We start from the raw sequence: 17572 nt of genomic DNA, 5'->3' as shown, positions 1-17572 counted from the left end.
AACAGTATTTATATCGTTTTTACCTCTTGTACACCACAGGAAACACGCACGCGCGCCCTCGGATCAGTCGGACGTAGTGGTGTACAAGAGAACTATCCCTTTAAATCTTCTGTTTTATATAATGTCAGTTAATGTGAATGTGATTAATCGCTCTGGAGGAAAACACTGGCTGTTGCTCCACAATTATTTAATATTTTATTTCCATTTCTTATGCATTCTTAAACATTAATAAACACCATAATACTGGGCATAACAGCCAGACCACATTACATATATTCTGTGTTCATTTAAAACTTAAAATTCACTCATTGAGCAGAGACCCATAAGCACACGGTAATGTAAGAATCTCGTCTGCTATTCACTATGCCTGCAGCTCATCGTGCATACTATCCATCCTAGTATGAAACAGTAATATTCAATACTATTTATGGTGGATAGTATACACACTTGCAGGGTATGTTTTGTCAGTGCTTTAGTAGCCTAATGATCAAAAGTTCAGACATGTCTGATACTACAGATTACACTGCTGGGGCGCCATCTTGTGGCTGCTAACATCTCTTTGAACAAAAGACTTTGATCCCAATGTAAAGCTGAACATCATTGCTGAAATAGAGGATCCCGTGAGATCCCATCCTGGTCATAGCTGGTTTAGCAGACTGGTTTTGACCACTTCTTTAACTTGTCTGTGATCGGCTGAACACAGTCTTAGCCAGACTGAAAACAACACCTGCCAACCATTTAGCCTATTTTAGCAGGGTTTTCACAGACATTTGAGTAGATATTACAGCAAGATAATATAAATTAATTTAACTCGCCTAATTTCACTCAAAAAAATCCAATATCCGTGTTAGAGATTAATTTTTAATTTTTAGCTGCTGTTCTAGTAGCTAGTTAAATGGCCAAATATTATTAGGTAACTTAGGTGAGGTGTTCAAAAATAAGTTTTGACTGTGTCTAAATGCGTGTTTTGGTCTCGACTCTCGACCATACTCCGGTCTTGACCACAGACATAATATATGTAGACGCCTCATGACGTGCTGGAGCGTGATCCAGCTTCGCCGCCATATTGGTTGGGTTTCTCCACTCAACGCTAGCATTCAGAGTCAATCGGAGTCAACGGAGAGCTAGCAATTATGCCCGTATTTTGTGCAGCTTACGGTTGCAATAACGCAATATTGATACCAGATCGTATGGGATTACATTTCACAAGTAAGATTGAACAATAATTTTAGTTATTTTACAATTTATAAATCATTATCATTTCATGCTTGTCATTTGTGGTGTCTGTATTTCACAAAGTAAGGCTTCACCACATTGCAAAATGAACTACCCTGAAGTTACAGAGTGCACGCATACGCAAGAAGCTGTGCAAAACAGTTCTTTTTAAAGGATTTTAGCTCCCCAGTCCCAGTTGCAAGCCTGACAGGGTAATGTAAGATGCTGGAATGACCTGGAATTATAGTGTTTACTTTAGGCCTTAAAAAAAATAATAATAATTCTGAGGTGTGTGTGTGTGTGTGTGTGTGTGTGTGTGTGTGTAATAAAATCTAGTAAAAAAAAATAAAACTTGTTTCTTTATTAAAATATTCAATTTATACATTTATCAATATGCCTGTGTGAGAGAATTAAATTCAAATGAACAATCAAACTTGTTTCTTTATTAAAATATAAAATTCATTCATTTATACATCAATCAATATGTCATAGTCTACCATATGTCTTAGCTAAAGCTCGTAATACTTTTAATTAAGTAAGTCTTTCTACATGAAAGCAGAATTTTTTCAATGTGTGACAGCGTCCTGTATCATGCAGTCTCTACAGTTAGTAACAAACCAAACCGTGTGAAAATCCGGTAAAAACTTGGGGAGTTATGATCATTGTAGTTGAGAATACATCTTCCTCAGTAGAAATAAATGCGGGGGGCGGCGCATCGAGGACCCATCCAAGATGGCCCCGCGCTGATACGTCCGCTCCAATAGGCAGCGTCAGTCTATGGGGCGTCTACGTATATTATTTATATGGGCTTGACTGTTAAAGTGAATCACTCAATGGTGATTGGCTTTTTTTTTCTTTCGCTGAGAGAGTGAAATACTCGACGGTGATTGGCCTTTATGCTGAGAGAGTGAAATACTCGATGGTGATTGGATTTTGGCTTCTTTTCTTTTTTGTTTACCAGCGGAGGCACAAGTTTATTGTTTAGCAACACTCGTAATTACATCGGCAGTTTCAACCATAGACCGTAAAAAAGGTTTCAACACGTCCATTAGGTAAGTGCAGCGTATATTAGTCAATGTTAAAATATTTGCAATTGTATCCTTTAAGTAGCTTGCAAGTACATAAATTTATTCAGACTACACATGTTCGTTTGAATGGTCTTCAAAGAAGGAAGATGCCTTGTGTTCTCAGAGAATAAGTGTAGCTTCAACATCTGCCAGCAGGAGAGAACAGACCACACCATGAGCCATGAAAATAATACATCATCTGTGAAAATCCTCAGAATGCACAATAGAATTAGGACATGTTTAAAGCACATTGTCACTGGATCGAGACCATTCATGAATCCTCCTCTGGAGACACAGAGGATTTCAATAACCTTCACTGTGATGAACATTAACGACATTTAATCAGAGTTTAGTGAGGAATCTGAGCTGATAATAAAGTCTTGATATTTCCTGATCAAACACAGATCACAGAATAATATACTGACCGTTTCACAGAAGCTTCTAGTGATGATAATCAGACTGAATTTGTATCAAAATCACATAGCTATATTATTGAAATATTGAATATTTAAATTAAAGTTTAAAAAAGGGAAGTTTCAAATCCGTTTTAAGACCCCAACGCTGCAAATATGTTGTTTTTCCATGTTCAGCCACTAGTTGGCGCTCCAGCAGGATCTTTAGGAGAGACAAATGGTCTGTACACCATTAAACTGAGTTAAAGTGAGTGAATCTGGGTTTAAAAATATACTGAGTAGATCATAAGAATTAGTTCAATATCTCATGATGATCAACACTCTGTGATTTTTGACCTTTGTTTGATTAATTTAGACTAGTGACCTTTAGGATCACATTAAACATCAAAAATTCTCAATGGTTTGTTTTTAATACAGTAATACTGCAGAAGAGAGTCATATGGATTCCTCAGTATTTTTCTCTTCAGTCAAGACAGAAATGTCGATCATGTACAGAGTCTCATTCATTTTCAAGAACGGCGCTGACAATTTCAGAAGAAAAGTTTAATGTCTTGAACATACTAAAACATTCTATAATTATAACACACTTTCCACTGCACTGGTCAGTTTCTGCTGTTTTCACACTTCATTTCTCTCTCACACGTCCACAAGCATACAAGCAGACTGCAGATTTTTTACACCTTTAGCCCCTGACAGTTTTGAGTAGTTCTGCTTATCAGAATTTATATCAGCAGAAATGTGTTAAACCTCACGTTCGCAATGTTTAAAGGTGCCCTAGAATTATTTGAAACAATATGTTAAATTGTTCTCTGATATCTACATAGAGGGTATGTGGCTTATTTAAGGGCAAAAATGGTCCAGATACAGTTTTGCAGGCCCATTTACAACCCTATAAATTGTCCCTAGGATGTAATGCTCTGTTTTTGCCTTATTTGGAAGAGTCATTAATATTAATGTTGAGCTCTGCTCTGATTGGCTTATTTCAGCTGCTCACAGCAGTTCAGCTGTTCAGTGAAGCAGCTTCTGAGTCCTGACCGTCCTGACAGAACACAGACAGACTAAATGAGCAACTTTAAGCAAAACATCTCAAATGGAGACTGAGATATTGCAGCTTACTTGTTTATTGGCGTTTTCAGATCATCCGCGCACGAGAAAGGGCTTGTTAGTTGCCAGATTTCAGTAATTAAATCCCCCAAACAGAGCTTTTATTTGAAAAAAAAAAGTATAGAGACAGAGCGTATTTAGGCCAAGCCCACGTCGGTTGGGGGGGGGGGGGGGGTTGCAGGCAATCCAACGCTCTCCATTGACTATGTATTGCGTGAAGCGGTCGCCTCGTCTTTTTTTACTTCACAAAAAAACTTTTTTTTTAACAAAAAACAGAACAATGTCTATCACTTGCCAAAAACCCCATTACTATAATGGGTTTTTAGATGGTAATGTTAGCATTTGCTTACCTTTATTATTAAAAGTATGCGGTCTGATTTTTCCGTTGCGTCTGTCGTTACTAGCAACCATGCAGCTTTACAGGGGGTATGTCTTATCTTAATGAGATGTAAATGAGCCCTATTGTCACTCCCAACAGGTGAGAACTGTAAAACTTTTCTCTTGTTTAAACTTTTCTAAAGGCCTACATTCAGATGGCCACAACTTCTCCAAATATTATCAGATTTTCATGTGTTACACATAATTGGAAAGCTATTTCTCCCTATTTTCCGTGACTGGTCACAAATGTTAGGGGCGTGCATATAAATGATCCCCAGCGCTTGTGTCAAGGTTGGTTTTATGTTGAGAAGCACTTTTTTTCCCTCTTGTGTTATGGATTCACGAGATTTACATAAGAAGTAGGAGGCAATGGTGTTTGAGACCCACAGTATGTGATGTCCATGTACTGAACTCTTATTATTTCACAATGGCAAGGTTAATTCAAGTTTTCATTCTAGGGCACCTTTAAAGGTCTCTACAGTTACAGTTCTTCTCTCATCTGATCTCAATTGATCACTCACTATATTTGCAGAAGCATTCATGTTTTATTGATGTAAATCCTTCAGATTGTTGTACTGAACTCGTCTCTCGCTGTAAAGCGTTTGATGTGGTGATTCAGAGACCGATGGAGGTGATGTTGATGGTTTAGTTGGTCTGTGGAGTTTCATTATGGTTTGTGTGGAGCAGAGAAACACAGACTGAACCAAACAATGATTTGAACAGCTGAAGGACAATGAGAGACTTGATCAGGCCAAACATCTGAAACTCATGTGGTTCAACAGCCATGAAGGCAAACGTGGGCTAAAGTTGAGATGAGAGATAAAGATCAAACTAAGAGCAGAGTGGAATGTAAACCGTAGAACAGACTTTATTTATGCACTTATTTTTCAATAGTGACATTTAACAAAATGTTAAATACTACATATGAAAGTGCTATTTTAATAACAGTATTTTATGGCGTTATAAAAATGGACAGTAAAACAAACTGTTGTAAAGTCAAATCTTATCTGCTGCCAAACTACAATTTTAAGGGTCAAACAGAAACAAGAGCATGATATCATTTTTGCCATCATTTGTATTTTTGTAATTTTTCGTAAAAAGTTGCACAATTGATTAATCAATCTCATTCTGTGCAGATTCAATCACTATCACTAGTATTATAATAGTAGCAAAAATAATATGCTAATAAACAGCTGTTCAAGCATGTTCTGCCTTTTGGGGATTAAACAGACACTGTCAGCAAGAATATCTGGAAAAATCTTCTAAACTGTTTATTAAATATAAGTGTGACATTATAAATACAACATATTGCTTCCAAACTTAAATTGGTTATACTTAATGTTGGATGTATAAACCTCAAGAAGCATTCAATAAAAAGAATTTCAATAAAAAATGATTTATATAAGCAATTTTCACAATAAATGTATGTAAGCAAGCAGCTTACGTACTGTATTAAAGGACAACTCTGGTGAGAAATGACCCCAGGGGTAATTAACAGATGGTTACCGAGTAGATAGTTCTGTGGGTTGGGTTTTCATGAAAAGTTTTATCTCTAAAAACAGATAAGCTTATAACGCTTGTCTATGGGGCACAGGGTAAGTGAAATTAAGGGTGCGTTCACACTTGTCATGTTTGGTTGGATTTAGGGATGTCAACGATTAATCGATGATCGATTAATTGTCGATGAGACATTTGATCGATAAGACTTATCGATCATCGATTAAGCAGGGTCATGTGCGTGCGTGAGGAAACGGGAGGAAAAATGATGCAAGCGTGCCCGAGTTCTATTTGGAACTATTTTACAGCTGGAGTTACTCCTTCATCATGACTGCAAGTTTGCATGTGCATTCGCAGCCTTTTGTTTTGTGCAAATGTAAGTTGTAATATTGTGTTTATTTTGTGCAGGCCTATCTTTAGCTGATTTATCTCATAAGTATGCATTTGGTTAATAATTAACGCTAGAGGCGAGCGGTAGTAAAAGCGTGGCGGTGATCAGCTTCAGCGTGCAGCTCCAACAGCACTAATAATGACTATGATTGGGACTGTCATATTACACAACATTAATGAGAACACTATTGGAATAAAACATTGTGATTGTTAATCATTTGGGTTTATTTGCCGTGTGTTGTATTGCGTTGATCCAGGAAGAGCGCGTGCACAACATGAGTCACGCATTCTGACTCGCGCATGTAACTTCAAGTTCACTTGTGCATTCGCATCAGATTGTGCTGAAGTAATTTGTAATATTACATTTATTTTGTGACGTTATATATGTGATCAATCATATAGGATGCGTTTCTTTCAGCGAAATAAAATGCTCTAACAAATGGCTTCAGTCAGTGATGGCTGGTTTTCATTCAGTGCTTCGGCTTTAGCGCATACAGAGCAATGCATAATAACGATGATTGGGACAGTCATATTATATAACAGAAATGAGAACACTATTTTAATAAATGGTTGTAAAGTCATTGGGTTTAGGTGCCGTGTTCAGACCGTTGTTCCTAGAGCGCGTAACACCACGCGTCTCCCATTCTGAATATGAATATCAGGAACTCAATTCAAGTTCACTTGTCCATTCGCATCATTTTGTGAAGATATATAATTTGTAATATTTTGTTAACTTTATATAAATCTGATTAATCTCATATAGGAAGCTTTTTGTTGAGTTAAATAACGTGCTAGCAAAGTTTCAGTGTAACTTACCAGTGTTGATTCAGCGGATCGGCTTCAGCTCGCGCAGTTCAAAACAGCAACGCACGACTAATAATAACTATGATTGGGACTGTCACATTACATAACATTAATGAAAACAATATTTTAATAAATCGTTTTGAATTAACTGGGTTTAGGTGACGTTTCAGCACGTTGCTCTTGCAAGAGCGTCCACAAATTCTGAATAACAGATCTGAGGCGGCGTTCGTGTTGTATTACATGTTATATTTGGTTATTAAATAAGTAATTTAATTAAATTATAAATAACATCGACTAATTTTACAATCCCATAGCCCTTTGTTTAGATAAAAAAAAATCCTTCTCATTCATTTGGTAAAGAACATGGCGTTTTGAGCAGCATTGCACATAGGCCTACTGTCATGCTGTCGGCTATAAGCCACTGCTGTAGACGCATATTTCAGTATTATGGTTAACGATTAATCGATTAATTGATCGTTAATTTAAACGACGATCGATCATGGGAATTTGTGAAAATTGACATCCCTAGTTGGATTAAAACGAACCCAGGTGGTGCGGTTCATTTGAACATATGTGAACGCTGCCATCCGAACCCTGGTGCGCACCAAACAAGCGGACCGAGACCGCTAAAAAGATGGGTCTCGGTCCACTTCCAAACCCACTCTGGTGCTGTTCGATTGATATATGAACGCAACACGGACCAAAGACATGTAAACGGACCAAAAACCGGACGTAATGTCACAAGATGCGACGCTGATTTGACGACGCGGAAAGATCGGTGTATCCAAAATGAGTAACTTTAACGTTAGAGGGCAAACGTAGAGCAACGAGGAGGTGCCTAATCAATATTTGGTCTGATGAGCATGTTTCTAAAATGCTAGAAAAAATGCACAAAAAGCATACCTGGTTCTTCTCATCAAAGGATCTGTGTTGCCCATTATTAGCAGGTACAGACGACAGAACGGCCGTCTCATTTGCATAAGAGACGCCCGTCTCTTTTCTGCACAACGGAGGAAATCTTGCTGCTGTTTTGAATGTTTTGAAAATTTTATGAGCTCTTCATGAGTTCTCAGCGGGTAAAAATAATGCCATATGTACACGCATAAAATGATCGTGTTTAATCCAGCACAGCATTGTTTTGAATGTTTGGTAAGAAAGCTCCTACGTCATATAAGCCGACCAATCAAGTTGCTACCGCCTCCCTATGCCTTTGGTTTGGTAACTTTAGGTTCGCTGTTAAAAATGCCAGTGTGAACGCTAAGTGGACCAGGACTATATGTTTTGTTTTTGTTTTTTGGTCCGGACCAAACTAACCGAACTACAAGTGTGAACGCATAAAGTATCTTAATAAGAAGATACTTTATAAAGACAGTCCATTACACATTTACGGTCAGGCGCCATCTTGGAAAACAGTCTCGACTAGTCGAGCGACGAGCGCTGTGCTAAGTGAGCTGGTCAATAGGATTTAAGTTTGTGAAATCTAATTACATGGGCATTTTTATTTATTTATTTTCTCTGTTGTGTTCAGTGCTTTCTTCCAGAAACAACGGCCCATAAGAGATTCCAAGTCACAGTTCATCACTTATCACCGCATTCGTCGCTCGACTAGTCAAGACTGTTTTCCAAGATGGCGCCTGACCATAACTGTTTATAAAGTATCTTCTTATTAAACTGTTTGTACACTTACAACGTTCTCAATCCTTTCGGTTTGTATGTAGGGACCCTCATTATGCTACCGTGTTAGTGTGAGGCAAAATTGTAGCCTTGTTAGTGGTATTAACTAGCGATTTCATTTCACTTACCCTTTGGTACCCATTGGTTCTCCGGAAAAAAAATGGTGTTTAGAGGGTTCAATGTGTGTTATTTTGGCAAGGTTGCCTGCCAAAATTCGCACTCATGGGTCTATATATCACATAATAGTTGCTTCAACCCGCGGACATGGAAAACAACCTGCAGAAAAAACGCGGACTTGGCAATACAGTGCAGTTGAGCTATGTTGACATTTGACAACTAGGTGAAAGAACTAAGTGTTTTTAGCTAAGTATAAACTAAAAAAGTTACACAGTGTAGCTTTAAATATCCAGATAAACAACAAATTGTTTGTCACAGTAGACTCCCCTTAAAATACCCCTGGGCCTCGCACATCACATTCTCACAGGGCCTTGCAACGGCCCTGTGTGCGATGTTTGTCATTTTGACCTTTAGTCTAAATTGATCACACAGTGACCTTCAGGATCACATTAAACATGTCAAAAATCTATTTTAAATGATTAAAAATTCACCAAAAAATATTAATGTTTAATACATTAATAACGCAGTCACATAGATTCATCAGAATACATTTTTCTCTTCAGTCAAGACAGATATGTCGATCATGTGCAGAGTTTCATTAATTTTCAAGAATGGTGCTGACTATTTCAGAAGAAAAGTTTAATGTCATGAACATACTAAAACATTAACTTTAACTTTATTTGTATGATACAGCTGCAAATAAGTATTTGAACACCTGTCTATCAGCTAGAATTCTGTTAGTCCTGTTAGTCTGCCTTTAAAATGTCCACCTCCACTCCATTTATTATCCTAAATTAGATGCACCTGTCAGAGGTTGTTAGCTGCATAAAAACACCTGTCCACCCCATACAATCAGTAAGAATCTACTAACATGGCTGTAACAATGTTCGTGGATGGAAGGAAGAGGACAAGGGGTCGGGGTCCGGGACACAACGCCAACAGGCCAGCCCAGGCCTACCCGCCGCTCCAGTGGTGGGGAGTGGGTTGGAGAATGGACGCATAGAGAGTGGAGACCCGGAAGCATTATCCCGCCCCCATAAGCCCCGGGTACCACGAGATCGACAACATTGCTCCAGTACCACGAGATCGACAACATGGTCCACGTCGCTTCCGCTGGCCAGTAGCCACTTGCGGGAGGAGTCCCGGAGCTGTTGGGCCATCGCGAAGGGCCGGCCGGCCTCACCCCAGTCCAGGGAACGGAACCGCTGGCGGTGTTGCTCTGGCGACCGGCCGACCCGCTGGATGATGGCCCTCTTGAGGTCATCGTAAACCAGGAGGTTCGCCACCGGAAGTTGCTGTGCAGCCGTCTGGGCTTCCCCGGACAGAAGTGGAATGAAGCGCACCGGCCACTGCGCACGTGGCCACCCACAGGCCTCCGCTGACTTTTGAATTAATTAGAGGATGGCCTCGGGATCGTCCTGTGGCCCCATCTTGTGCATTGGCACGTAGAGCGGTGCGCTGGTCTGCCCGGCGGCCTCGGCGTGAGCCTCCCGGTCGAGCCAGCTCCGGAACCTCTCGCGGTCTTCCTGCCGGCCTTGGACGATCGCTTGAAAAAGCCGTTCCTGGTCCGTCCTAAGGTCCAGCAGAGCCTGCTGTTGTTCGCAGTGAAGGACCGCGAGGGATGATATGATGTTCACAAGTGGGGTTGAGGACGAAGTCTGCATGGCGGCGCTGTTCTGCTTCCTTCCCGGGTTTCGTCACCAGTGTAACAATGTTCGTGGATGGAAGGAAGAGGACAAGGGGTCGGCGTGACTGCTGACGACTTTATTGGGTAAATAACTCAAACACAACGTGCACACTTCAGCGTGTGATTTTCATTCAATATCTCAGTTCACTTCCGGGTTCGCAGCACTTCCGGCTTCTGGTTTCTCAGTGTCTCATTTACCGATCGTCCCGAGGCTCTCTCTCCCGCTGCAGACCTCGCTGAACCACGCCCCCCTTGCCACAATGGCCAAGACCAAAGAGCTGTCCAAAGACACTAGAGACAAAATTGTACACCTCCACAAGGCTGGAAAGGGCTGCGGGGAAATCGCCAAGCAGCTTAGTGAAAAAGGTCCACTGTTGGAGCAATCATTAGAAAATGGAATAAGCTAAACATGACTATCAATCTCCCTCGGACTGGGGCTCCATGCAAGATCTCACCTCGTGGGGTCTCAATGATCCTATGAAAGGCCCAGAAAATCAGCCCAGAACTACAGAAGACGAGCTGGTCAATGACCTGAAAAGAGCTGGGACCACCGTTTCTAAGGTTACTGTTGGTAATACACTAAGACGTCATGGTTTGAAATCATGCATGGCACGGAAGGTTCCCCTGCTTAAACAAGCACATGACAAACCATGCAAATGACTATTTGGATGATCCAGAGGAGTCATGGGAGAAAGTCATGTGGTCAGATGAGACCAAAATATAAATTATTGGCCATAATTCCACTAAACGTGTTTGGAGGAAGAAGAAATGATGAGTACCATCCCAAGAACACCATCCCTACTGTGAAGCATGGGGGTGGTAGCATCATGCTTTGTGTTTTTCTGCACATGGGATAGGGTGACTGCACTGTATTAAGGAGAGGATGATCGGGCCATGTATTGCGAGATTTTGGGGAACGACCTCCTTCCCTCAGTTAGAGCACTGAAGATGGGTCGAGGCTGGGTCTTCCAACATGACAATGACCCGAAGCACACAGCCACGATATCCAAGGAGTGGCTCTGTAAGAAGCATATCAAGGTTCTGGCGTGGCCTAGCCAGTCTCCAGACCTAAACCCAAAAGAGAATCTTTGGTGGGAGCTCAAACTCTGTGTTTCTCAGCGACAGGCCAGACACCTGACTGATCTAGAGAAGATCTGTGTGGAGGAGTGGGCCAAAATCCCTCCTGCAGTGTGTGTATTTTTTTTGCAGCTGTATACAAATAAATAGTTTAAAAAAAATCATACATTGTGATTTCTGGTTTTTTTTTTTTAGATTATGTCTCACAGCGGACATGCACAATGACAATTTCAGACCCCTCCATGATTTCTAAGTGGGAGAACTTGCAAAATAGCAGGGTGTTCAAATACTTTATATTATACTTTATATTTGTTATATATAATATAAATAACACATTTCCAATGCACTGATCAGTTTCTGCTCTGTTTTCACACTTCATCTCTCTTTCACACGTCCACATGCATAAAAGCAGAAGTATCTTTATATTTTTAACACTTTAGCCCCTGACAGCTTCAGTTTCGAGTAGTTCTGCTTATCACAATTTATTTTTAATCTGAAGTGCAATAAACCAGTGTTTAAAGGTTAAAGTGTCTTTGCACTAACATCTCTTATCGCTGATCTGATCTCAATTGATCACTCACTATATTTGCACAAATACAAGTTCTATTGATGTAAATCATTCAGATTGTTGTATTGAACTCTTCTCTTAAAGTGTTTGTTGTGGTGATACAGCCGATAGGAAAAATGTACAGGTCCTTCTCAAAAAATTTGCATTTTGTGATAAAGTTAATTATTTCCAATAATGTAATGATAAAAATTAAACTTTCATATATTTTAGATTCATTGCACAGCAACTGAAATATTTCAGGTCTTTTGTTTTAATACTGATGATTTTGGCATACAGCTAATGAAAACCCAACATTCCTATCTCAAAAAATTAGCATATTTCATCCGACCAATAAAAGAAAAGTGTTTTTAATACAAAAAAGTCAACCTTCAAATAATTATGTTCAGTTATGCACTCAATACTTGGTCGGGAATCCTTTTGCAGAAATGACTGCTTCAATGCGGCGTGGCATGGAGGTGATCAGCCTGTGGCACTGCTGAGGTGTTATGGAGGCACAGGATGCTTCGATAGCGGCCTTAAGCTCATCCAGAGTGTTGGGTCTTGTGTCTCTCAACTTTCTCTTCACAATATCCCCACAGATTCTCTATGGGGTTCAGGTCAGGAGAGTTGGCAGGCCAATTGAGCACAGTAATACCATGGTCAGTAAACTATTTTCCAGTGGTTTTGGCACTGTGAGCCGGTGCCAGGTCGTGCTGAAAAACCAAATCTTCATTTCCATAAAGCTTTTCAGCAGATGGAAGCATGAAGTGCTCCAAAATCTCCCGATAGCTAGCTGCTTTGATCCTGCCCTTGATAAAACACAGTGGACCAACACCAGCAGCTGACATGGCACCCCAGACCATCACTGACTGTGGGTACTTGACACTGGACTTCAGGCATTTTGGCATTTCCTTCTTCCCAGTCCTCCTTTAGACTCTGGCACCTTGATTTTCGAAAGACATGCAAAATTTGCTTTCATCCGAAAAAAAGTACTTTGGACCACTGAGCAACAGTCCAGTGCTGCTTCTCTGTAGCCCAAAAGTGGCTTGACCTGGGGAATGTGGCACCTGTAGCCCATTTCCTGCACACGCCTACTCCAGACTCAGTCCACTGCTTCCGCAGGTCCCCCAAGGTCTGGAATTGGTCCTTCTTCACAATCTTCCTCAGGGTCCGGTCACTTCTTCTCGTTGTGCAGCGTTTTTTGCCACACTTTTTCCTTCCCACAGACTTCCCACTGTGGTGCCTTGATACAGCACTCTGGGAACAGCCTATTCGTTCAGAAATTTCTTTCTGTGTCTTACCCTCTCGCTTGAGGGTGTCAATGATGGCCTTCTGGACAGCAGTCAGGTCGGCAGTCTTACCCATGATTGCGGTTTTGAGTAATGAACCAGGCTGGGAGTTTTTAAAAGCCAAAGGAATCTTTTGCAGGTGTTTAGAGTTAATTAGTTGATTCAGATGATTAGGTTAATAGCTTGTTTAGAGAACCTTTTCATGATATGCTAATTTATTGAGACTTCATGAGCTGTATGCCAAAATCATCAGTATTAAAACAAAAAAAGTCCTGAAATATTTCAGTTGGTGTGCAATGAATCTAAAATATATGAAAGCTTAATTTTTATTATTACATTATGGAAAATAATGAACTTTATCACAACATGCTAATTTTTTTAGAAGGAACTGTATTGCTTAGTCGTTGCTTTTCCTAAGCTCATGAGACTTTTGAGTTGAGTTATGATTCTCATATATCTCTCATTTCAGTATCAACAGAGTTTCAGATGTTTCTCCTAAAATTCCTTAGGAAAAATAAGAGAAGACGCAGTGAGACATGAAAAATATTTGAGAGAAAAGGAGTTAAATGTCTCATATTGTACTCCTTTCTCTATTTTAGATGTTGATGTCCTTAAGGATATATATTTGCATTGTAAGTACCAAAAACCATCACAATATATTTTACAGCTCCTTTCTCAGGAGCTCTGATAAGAACAGTTTGATTTTGGCCTGTCTAGTTAATATTCATGAGCCTCTCTTCTAATTGGCCTGTTGTTTTCAGTAACTATGCTTTTTTTTTTCTTCTTTTATAACAGGACCATAGGATGAGAAACAATGGGAGAGGCGAGAAAGGAACAGCAGCAGGAAACTACCTTCAGCTGGGACTCGAACTCGTGCTGTCTGAGGTACTGCTGGGCTTAAATGTTGATGTGCTGTCCACAAGGCTATGGCGGGCTGATTATCTTTTATACCCCTTTTCCACCAAGGCAGTGCTGGTGCTACTTCAGAGCCAGAGCCTAGTTTCAAATCGGTTCGTGTTTCCACAGCCAAAGCACCAGCTCCGAGCCAGGAAAAGCGGTTCTTAAGTAGCACCAAACCATTGCTGGGCTAGAAGTAAGAACCGCTTACGTCAGGCACTGAGGGCGGGGTCAGCAAGGTGAACACAAACTTGAGATCCGCCATTTTTTAAATAGCAGCTAATGGACCTAATAGCTGCTGCTCTTTTGTAATCAGCGTCTATACAAATTACTGCGAACTGCATGAATGTGTTGGATTCGCTATGTTTTGATGCCGATGAATTACGATGTCGAATCAATAGTATCGCAATGTTCACCATTGTTGATGGAAGACTTGTTCGAGATGAATTGGCGATGTGACCGCCGTATGACATAAAAGTACAGTGAGAGCAAACGACTCTATGCTTTTGAATCGCTCGCGCAGTATTTGGATATCATATGCAGATTGGTCTGTGCAGCATCGATGCATTAGATAGAACATGCCTGGTGTGTGTGTGTGTGTGTTTGTGTTTCCCGTTGCCTCGCTAGCAGTAGAGTCCTGCAACGGGTCGGATACCCGCGGGCATAAAAGTGGCTAAAATGGGTGGATTGTGACATTTATAAAATACACGGGCAGGGATGTGGGCGGATAATTAATTCCGTGCAGGCGGGTAGAAGCGCGGACGATAAATATGTGATTATCGTGATGGCGAACGAGCGTCACCTGCGAGCCTCTGCAAGCGTCACCTCAAGTCCTCTCATGAGGGAGCTCGGAGGCATATAAGGTTGAGTGACAACAATAAAGGATGAGAGCTCACCAGACCTGGATTTTACGTTGAGTTGTGTTTATGTTGTATTATGTGTGTGCGTGGCAGATATCCATGAGGGACTTTCTTTCGTTTTGTTTGGTTTAGTCTTTTAAATGTTCGCTGGTTCTCAAAAAACTATCAAAACGATCCGGTCCTCCTCCTACAATAATGCAAATACGGTAATTAAATGACGCGATATTGATGTGCGCATGCCCAGTGCCCGTAGTTGTATCCCTTAACTGTTTCACCGTGCTGGACGTAGTGTGATGACATCACTGTCTCAGAAAATATATGGATTCGCTTTACACACGAAAACGGAAGATTGCCGTTTTCAGATTTACCCACTTTGGGACCGGGTTTCGAAAAATATCGGATTCATGCTTCTAAAACGCCGGATCCGTGTGGACGAATCGCTGATACGGTACAACATTTATACGTATACAGCTAAACCAGTCTCAGTGTGGACGGGGCCTTAGAAGGCTCTCAAGTCGAACCAACTTAGAACTGACATTAGCACTGGCTCCGAACTAGCATCGGGTTCATTCTGGTGGAAAAGGGGTATTATAGGTCTCATTTAGGTATCAGCTTTGTTGCATAAACTTAGCATAGTTGCATAGTAACTTAAGAACTACTTTGACTAGTAGTAGTTAACCAAAGGGCAATCAGTCTTACTTTTCCAATTAAAATGAAACCGATCTACCTTTTTATGTAACTGACTTAAATTATAACCAGGCACAGTATGCAATGTTACTGAGGTCTCTTCTTAACTTTAGAGGAGACAAATATGAGAACTTCAGAGTCTTTAGCTAAAGAAAAAAAATCTGAGCACAGTGTGTGTTGTTGAGATCTCTTCTCAAACTTTAGAGAAGACCATTGTGGAGACAAGTGTGAGAAACAAGAGACTCAAGCTAAAGTCTTCGTTTGATCTTAAACAAACCTTATTTTTCTCTAGGAGATCCATTTGATATGTTAAAGAGATTCACTTTGGATTTGTCTTTCCTACGGGAGAGACTGATGGAGGTGATGTTGATGGCTTAGTTGGTCTGAGATTCATTATGGTTTGTACAGAAAACCACTGGACCAAAACCAAACTAAACTAAACAATAATTTTAACAGCTGAATGACAATGAGAGACTCGATCAGGTCAAACATCTGTGGATCTGTATTTGTCAAGAAACTCATGGGGTTCAAAAGACATGAATGCAAAAACTATCCTAAAATAGTCGCTATGAGAGATAAAGATCAAACTCAGAGCAGGGTGGAATATAAACTGAAATGACTAACATTCGCACTTTTTTTTTTCTGACCACATGTGCATTTTCACATCTTCGCATTTCACACTCAAAGTTTTTTTTCCCCCCTCCCCTGTGGTCAACATCTTCCTAGAACTGTTTAACTGTATTTTTAACAGAAACACCCACAGTGTTTTCGCCCGCCATTCACCCGCCATGATAAGATTGATGTTTGTCACCTTTTAAAACACAAAGTTTGAAAATGAATTGAATTTACTTATTAATATATATTTTTTTAGATAAAAGGGTTTGCTAAATGAATATAATTTTGCAGAATCCAGAAGCAATATGAAGTGATTTTGTTTTTTATTACAAAATGCTTTTTCCAGTGCATAGATCTGTTATTCTCAGAAGTTATGTTGTTGGATGTTCATGTGACAGCTATAAGACTTTATAACACTTTTTACAGTAGATTTCCTTATTTGTGCGGCAAGAGATGAATGATTGTACAAATGTTGTGATGTTTGCTAATATTTTTTCAGAGGTCAAGAATGAGGCCGAATAATGTATTTAAAGAATATGTAAAACCATCTTTATTCAGCATTGTACAGAAAGAGGCTAAAGTAATTTATGAAATACAGATTTATCTTGCATATCAACTTTTTACACAAGTTTGGTCCTCGAGATCCACTTCCCTGCAGTTTAGCTCTAGACTTGATCAAACTCCCCTGTCTGGAAGTTTCTAGTAATCCTGAAGACATTGATTAGCTTGTTCTAGTGTGTCTGATCAGGGTTGGAGCTGAACTCTGCAGGACAGTGGATCTCAAGAGCCAGAGTTGAGAACCCTTGATTTAAAATATCACAGTGAGAGAGAGAGCTGTTGGTGAAATCACATGTTCATCCACTAGGTGGACCTCCAGCAGGGTCACAGTACCAACAGACACACAGCACTGACAAAAATAATGCAAACATAATAAAAAAATAAAATACAAAATCCTATGACATAAAATTTATTAATATTCAGGGCTCTACGCTAGCTTTTTTCTTGAGGAGCACAGTCAAAAATTAAGGAGCACTTTCTAATCCATCAAACGCATTCCAATTATAACTTTCAATGTTATTATAAATGTATGCATCATCTGTCAATTTCTTAAATTAAAATAGAAAAGTTGTTTTTAAAGTGTTAATTTAGACCAGTGGTTCTCAACCTTTTTTGTGCTAGCGCCCTTTACCCATTCTCTAGGTCCCCTACCGCCCCCCTTCAAATAAAATGTAGTCCAATTGTCTTCCCTGAATT

At 40.1% G+C, this 17572-nt stretch overlaps 1 long non-coding RNA gene across 1 annotated transcript in view; it reads left to right on the top strand.

Annotated features, from left to right (window-relative positions):
* Positions 1 to 2080: 2080 nt before the first annotated feature.
* LOC137040107 (uncharacterized) overlaps positions 2081 to 17572 on the top strand; it is a 60153-nt gene continuing 44661 nt past the window's right edge. The window contains exons 1-2 of the long non-coding RNA XR_010897849.1: positions 2081 to 2267; positions 14055 to 14144. This is a non-coding gene — a long non-coding RNA (uncharacterized lncRNA). The remainder of the gene's footprint in view (positions 2268 to 14054; positions 14145 to 17572) is intronic.

Source organism: Pseudorasbora parva, chromosome 14 (genome assembly GCF_024679245.1).
Source record: "Pseudorasbora parva isolate DD20220531a chromosome 14, ASM2467924v1, whole genome shotgun sequence".
Taxonomy (NCBI): Eukaryota; Metazoa; Chordata; class Actinopteri; order Cypriniformes; family Gobionidae; genus Pseudorasbora; species Pseudorasbora parva.
Note: the sequence above shows the minus strand (reverse complement) of the source record. Positions and strands in the feature narration are given on the sequence as shown.